The sequence below is a fragment of the Leuciscus leuciscus genome, assembly GCF_965113295.1.
Source record: "Leuciscus leuciscus genome assembly, chromosome: 23".
In the NCBI taxonomy this organism is placed as follows: domain Eukaryota; kingdom Metazoa; phylum Chordata; class Actinopteri; order Cypriniformes; family Leuciscidae; genus Leuciscus; species Leuciscus leuciscus.
The window spans coordinates 6931514-6938552 of NC_138747.1; the positions used below are offsets into that span (position 1 = coordinate 6931514).

General features: G+C 35.9%; 1 protein-coding gene across 2 annotated transcripts in view; it reads right to left on the reverse strand.

Annotated features, from left to right (window-relative positions):
- slc38a3a (solute carrier family 38 member 3a) overlaps positions 1 to 3585 on the reverse strand; it is a 59970-nt gene extending 56385 nt beyond the window's left edge. Inside the window, exon 1 of one of the 2 annotated variants that reach the window (XM_082155480.1) lies at positions 3412 to 3585. The gene's annotated coding sequence lies outside the window, so the exon portion shown is untranslated. The remainder of the gene's footprint in view (positions 1 to 3411) is intronic. The other variant, XM_082155481.1, reaches the window with a different exon arrangement.
- Between the last annotated feature and the right edge of the window lie 3454 nt (positions 3586 to 7039).

Sequence of the window (7039 nt, forward strand, 5' to 3'; positions counted from 1 at the left end):
AATCAGATTCGGAATCGCTAAAATTCAAACGATACCCATCCCTAGTGTTCGAAAGCATTACTACACATGCAACTTGATGCCAAAACTATCCATAGCCACTATTTTGAACATGGCCAGACGATTCAAATTCAATAGATCAAAAATGACATTGGAACTATAGGTTTCCTGTGAAATCTGAATCATTTACTCAGTATCATTGCATTTACAACCAGTAATCCAGCTAATGAGATTGGCTCGACTCCAAAAACTGCTGCTGAATGACAATGCTGCTCTGCCAACACTGAAGTGTCGATACTGATCTACAAGCAAACCTCAATGGCCAGTTTACAAGCAATGCTGAAACACAACTGCCAAAGATGGAGATGAAATATAAAATTGGACAAATTACATGTACAATATGACACAGACAAGAGCTTTTCCAAAACATTTAATCAGATTCATGCAAACTGAACCATTACACAAAATACACCAGTAAGACATTTAAAAGTAAAGGCCAGGGAGTGCAAACATTTTGTTATTTTATTTTATTTATTTATTTATTAATTATTATTTATTCATATAAATTATTTTGTTTAAATGTGTAGCTGTGTGTTTTTGTGTATCAAACTTATATTTGTCTGTTTTTGTCTGGAATATACAGTACTTATTATCCATAAACTGTGTAAATCAGAGTCAAGGGCTGTTGTTAAAACTTACCCCACGCACATTTTAAATTGTGTTCATGGATTTAGTGGTATTCAAGAATTTACTTGTTTAAAATAATTGTTATGCCATCCACCAAACATTTTCAAAATGTTAAACATATAGAAGATGTTTTAAAAGTGGATCAATCATTTTACAAATGAAGAGTTTTACAACTTCTGCTACTTCAGGATGGTGTTGGTCAGTGGTCAAGTATGATAGTGATGTCACCGTGTAGCACATATCTAATTGGTTAAACAGATTGTGTTACAACTCACCACGTGTCACTCCCCGCCCTGGTCTTCCCTACTCAATAATTTACAACCACTAATTAAAAAACAAAACATAAATATCCATAAGTGGGGCTTCATACAATAGACGCCTTATACTGTGGAGTAATGGAGGTCCTTTCTGTGTTTTCATCCCACTTCAAGCACACAATTGACCCTACTGAGAGCTGTCACATCAACACACACAATCTGCTTGGGATGCGAAGTGCTTTCAACAGAACCAGTGATAGCGGACCAGTTGCGCTGTATCTGTGATAAATACCATCCTCTATTTTTCTTTGGCTTGTGTTATTCAATCCAGCAATTACAGGAACAGCGCACATGCATTCATTTTTAACACACATAAAGAGCTCTGTAAGTTTCAAATAAATGATAGGCCCAAAATTATGTCTATCAGTAAATGAAAAAAAGAACAAAGTCACCATGAGTCATGAAGCTATGCTTCTTTACAGATTCAAACTCTCTTGCACCACAGTATAATTCACATTTCATGCATATTAAGAAAATAATTAATGTTTGCTTTTCATTTATGAGGAATTAAAAAACCAGCTGCACTGATATCCAGTCAAACATCAGACTAATCTACTAAAGCTAACATAGTTCAGATCGGGCCACCCATCCTGTGTGACTGAACATCACACTGAAATCGAATTCTGAATCAAATAAAAAATAGCCATGATCCCAAAATGCCTTAGGATAAGAATAAATAACCTTTGCTGAGGCATTCTCGATTGAACCACCTTTTAAACAACTCTAAACTTAATTATTTTGTCAAATGTCCTAAGGGATGAGATTTCAGTGAATTTCAAAGGGCATAAAGTAATAATAAGAGAAATATCAATGTGCACATTTCATGTATTCACCTGTTATCTTGACCTGTGAAATGCCACTTCAGATAACATGGGACACAAGGAGAACAAGCCTGAGACATCTAAGAGGATGTACGGTTAAAAGTGAGAGGATTAGAGAGAAATCAATTCTTTTGAAGTCAAGATGTGATTATTATGCTCTGTCTAACAGCCCCTGTGTATCGGATAGACTTAAAAAGAAAGGAAGAGAAAGAGAGACAGGGAAATCGTGTTTTCACTCTTCCTCACCTAATCACTGGTTAGACCACAGCACCTTCTGTGCTTTACTCTGCCACCTCAACCACCTGACGTGCTCTATAGAGTGAACTCATGATACTGAATATCTCAGCTTCACCTAGGTCAATTCTGCTGGGTCTCATCTGTTACCCAGACGCTCTGGGCTGATGCTTCACTAAGGCACAGGTGCACACAGGAACACAAGTACAATCATATCCCGATAACCCAACTGAAGCCATAACATTTAAGTCTAAACATGAAGCCTAAAAAAAACCTGATGAAAGGCAAGTTATAAACACACAGCAGGCAACTTGTTCTTAGAAAGGTAATCTTTGTGTCCAAAAAAACATTTATACTATTAAATATATATATATATATATATATATATATATATATATATATATATATAATAACTTTTAAAAAAGTGGTGTAAAGTAAGACATTTCCTTGCACCTTAAATAATAACATAATATAACATGATATGATATAATATCATATAACATAATATTTTAAGTCAGGAAGATCAGTTTTCTATTTGAGCTGAAAAAAAGTGTATTTTCATAAAAATGGCACAAAAAAATCTGATTTTTAACAATCTACTGTCCTTGACACAAAACATATGTGTGTGTCTGTGTATATATATATATATAGATATAGATATAGATATATAGATATAGATATAGATATATAGATATAAATATAAGATTTTACCAAAAAAAAAAAAATTCCCCAAAAACTATCAGCCTTTAAATGAGACTTTTTCTTTCTTTCTTTCTTTCTTACTTACAACAAGCAAACAGTTACACCTTGAAATCATAATTTGCCATAGGCTGTGTCTCAAACCGTAGTGGGCTTCCTAACTAAACAACATTTTTTTGGTTACTCGGGCGCGTGCAGAGTATTTGGGCTTCCCAGACGCCTTTCTCTTTAAGCACTCGCTAAGTTCACCTAATAATGATTCAGTTTTGACATCTGCACGCGCACATAGGATGCCAAAAATGCTGTCTTAGAGCACCGCACCAGAATTTGAGACAGCCATTACCAGACAGTAAAGTTTCTTCTGTTTCTAGGCGACATAAAGTATTCACACACTGATATTCAAATAACCCACACAAAGAATTAACGGACGTATGACAAATTATTATATTAAAAAAAAACATCAAGGTGTTCATCAGTCACAGGGGCAATAGTTTTACATATATCCAGTGAGGAATGGTAATGTCATTGTTAAAAGACTACCACTAAAATGTGGGTCACAACGGACAAAAATATGGAAAACGACACCATGTGTCGTATCTATGAGAGATGTATTGTATGATGAACAATATCACAATATTACAAACGTTCAGTCTTACCGGACAGATTTTCTGTGATGGCAGATTATTGAGAAATGTCCTTCAGATGGAGCTCTCCCCGTAGGTTACCTCAGATAAAACATACAACACCACAAAACTTGAGGACGGGGATGGGAGGACCGTCCGTTATGAATTACTGCCGTTATTCTCATTGACTTGGAGCCCGTGAGTCGGTTTTGACGGGGTTTTAAAGTGGGCTGTAACGACTCTTCAGTTCCCCGCCTCCGATTGTCTAGACCCAGCCGCGACCAATCAAATCATTCCATTGAAATTTCGTCACACACTGGACTGAACGCTGTTCAGGCGCGTGCGCTGAATATTGGGTCCGTACTCCGTTCACATCTTTTTTTTACAGTCCATGGTTCAGATTGTGGGGCGCCGCTCACATTTGATTGGTCGACTAGGTATAATGGAGGGGAAACGTCATAATTCAATAATACGTTGTGTATGATATTTACGACTTCTCGCTTGCTGTGCTGCTGATGGTGTGTTGATGGACGCAAGAAAAGAGACATGAGCCGTTTATCATCATGCTAATGCTGCAGCTGAATTCTATCTATCTATCTATCTATCTATCTATCTATCTATCTATCTATCTATCTGTCTATCTGTCTGTCTGTCTGTCTGTCTGTCTGTCTGTCTATCTATCTATCTATCTGTCTGTCTGTCACTGTCAGCCATGCAACATGGTTGAAAGATTGTAATTAGAAAAGAAAAACACACTGCACCTGTTTCGCTGCATGCCTCTTTAAATAACATTTTATTAAATATCATTAAAATACATAAATATGATCATTATACGTTTGCTAGAATATACATTTTTTGGGCAAAACTTCACTGTATTTTCAGTTACAAATGGGATTAACATTATGTTAGGCCAACATAATTTTAATAATTTCATATTAACTTTCAGACTCTCTAGACAATTGAATATATAATCTGAAAAAATCTCTGAATGTGTTTGCCACATTTCGTCCTGCAATGAGTTGGATGAGATGTACAGAAAATGCCTCAGATCTTTTTTGTTGTTGTTTTTATAAATGTGGCTCGAATTTTCTATTGCCAAGAGCATTCTGTTTATTAGGAAAAACTGTGGTTAATTTGGATTCAGATTCAGATCATTATGGGATCCATTAAGCCTGCAAGCTGGAGGGGTAAGCAGCACCTAACTCTGCATGTTTTAGAGGGACTATAGAAGGGGCAACAGCATGCGTGCAATGTATGGCCCGATACATAAAGGAAATAGACTCAAGCCATACATCCGGCATGAGGCCGCATAGCAAGGATATACAATAACGACAAATCCCCAACAATTCGATGACTTCAAAGACCAGTTTAATATTGAGTGTGGATGTCACACAGTGCTGTGGCTATGGGGAGCTAGATCTTAAAGGCAAAGGCATATCCCGACCACTGTGCCCTGCTGTACTGGTCCCAGGTGCGTCAGTACAGCTGCATGCAGATCACGCATGTTGCACAGCAGTGAGGATCTCCGGACAGCCTTTGGGGGAAAGTTTATGGGGCCACTGGGTATCTCTGCACAGCCAGAGACCGAAATACTGATATCCTAAACAACCTCACTACTAGGAATTATGGGAATTCATATTCACCCTTTTATGAGGGGACATTTAACGTTTCAATATGTACTTTGAAGTTTCCCATCAAGGGATAATTTTATGGATTTAGTTTAAAAAAAAATTATTTTATTTTTATTACATTTTATGAATTAAACAGGTCATAAACATACTTTATCAGTAGAAACTTAGAAATAACCTGTTAACCATGAAAGTATTATGCAATCATTTAAAAAAAATTCTCCTTATACACTGAAAAAAAATTGGAGTAGGATTTACTTGAAAAAAGCTAGGCAACTTTTTCCACTCAGAAAATGCTAGTAAATTTACAAAGATTTGCCAAGTAAAAACCTAAACATATTTATCAGTAGCTTTAATTAGAAATCTTTAAGTTAAATGTACTTGGAATATGGAATTAAGTAAACTTTACTTAACCTAGTTAAGTGAAAGTAACAAAGAAAATAAGTCATTTTAACTTGGCTAGTAAAAGGTTGATTATTATCGATTTAGTTGAAATTTCCTTTGCATTACATTTCACTCATTTCACATACCAGTCATTTATAGTATGTGTTTTACTTAGATTATCTAAGTAATTTATACTATATCATATCAGATGTTGAGCATCATGTGAATGCAAAGACCTCAATACTTGGTAGACAATACACAATGACGGTAACATTTGATGGATCGTTTTTGTGTTTGAATGTGTCATTTTGAGCAGAAAATGTACTCGAAATGTCACAAAATGGCAAGTTACTAATCCTGACAACAAAAGCAATGATAAAACAGTGTAAATACAGCTGGAAACCAGTGAAAAATGAACCTCATTAATTATTCAAGGTCCAGTGCATGATGGGAACCCCAGTATCAGAAAAGTTGAGTAATTTTTACTTAATTTTATTGAGTTGATATTTACGCTTTCATTTCTACTCGCTTGAATTAAGTACTGATATGGAATTTACTTAGTTTTTTTAATTCTTGCCTGAACTAACTTTTTCATGTAAATTACATTTTTTTTTTTTCAGTAGTATTTACTTCACCAAAAAATCATTTTTTACAGTGTAGTTATAAAGAAGCTTTTTGGCGTTGATTTAAAAAAAAAAATTGAGTCAAGAACCCTAGAGTTCTAGAACCCCACTGAACTTTTTTTTGTGCTAGAATCCCATTTCAACTTCAGACAGAGATGGAAGATTCCAAAGGAATTTGATTAATTTGATTCAGTTTTCTGAAAAAAAAAACTTCTATCCCATTAAATACAAATGCATTAGAATCCTATAGGCTAGTAAAATCCGGTCTTAAAATTAATTATTTGTTGAAACTATTTTTTCCAAAGAGATTAAAATGATTCTGTTGCTCTCTCTCTCTCTCTCTCTCTCTCTCTCTCTCTCTCTCTCTGACTTTGATTCATGTTTTCAACAGGGCCAGGCCACTGACAGAGTGAGATAATTCATTTAGACACAAGTAGGCTACGTATCCCACCCACAAAACGCACTAGGCCTACTCATGTAAATTCCGATCCGTTAGACATTTCCGTTAACCAGTGGCGTGACTCTTCTCTGGTTAACAGAAATGTCTAATGGATCGGAACCTACTGGACGTACTGTATTTATTCCTCCAATTTAGCCTTACATTTTTCCTCACATTTTTACCTTTTTGACGGTTGCATCATACAAAAAGAGTCACGCCACTGGTTAACAGAAATGTCTAACGGATCGGAACGTCCAGTAGGGACGTACAGTAACGTCATTGCTCTGGCCTGGCCCAGCACCCCTAATGAGGAGATTCCAGCACAGATAATTAACTCCATTGAACATGATGTGCTACTCCTGTTACACAACGATCAAACTCAATCAAGGTCATGTTTTTCTGATGGCAACATGAGTTCTGATGGCGGAGGGCCTTTTTTTACACTGTTCTGGAGAGAGAAAAACTCCTCGGAAACCGTCACAATGTATTATACAGATTTTTAATCACATCTTTTAGGAATGATTGCATAACCTCATGCTCAGTTTGTTGAACAATGAAATGAAACCGAATGTCTATTTTACTCTGTG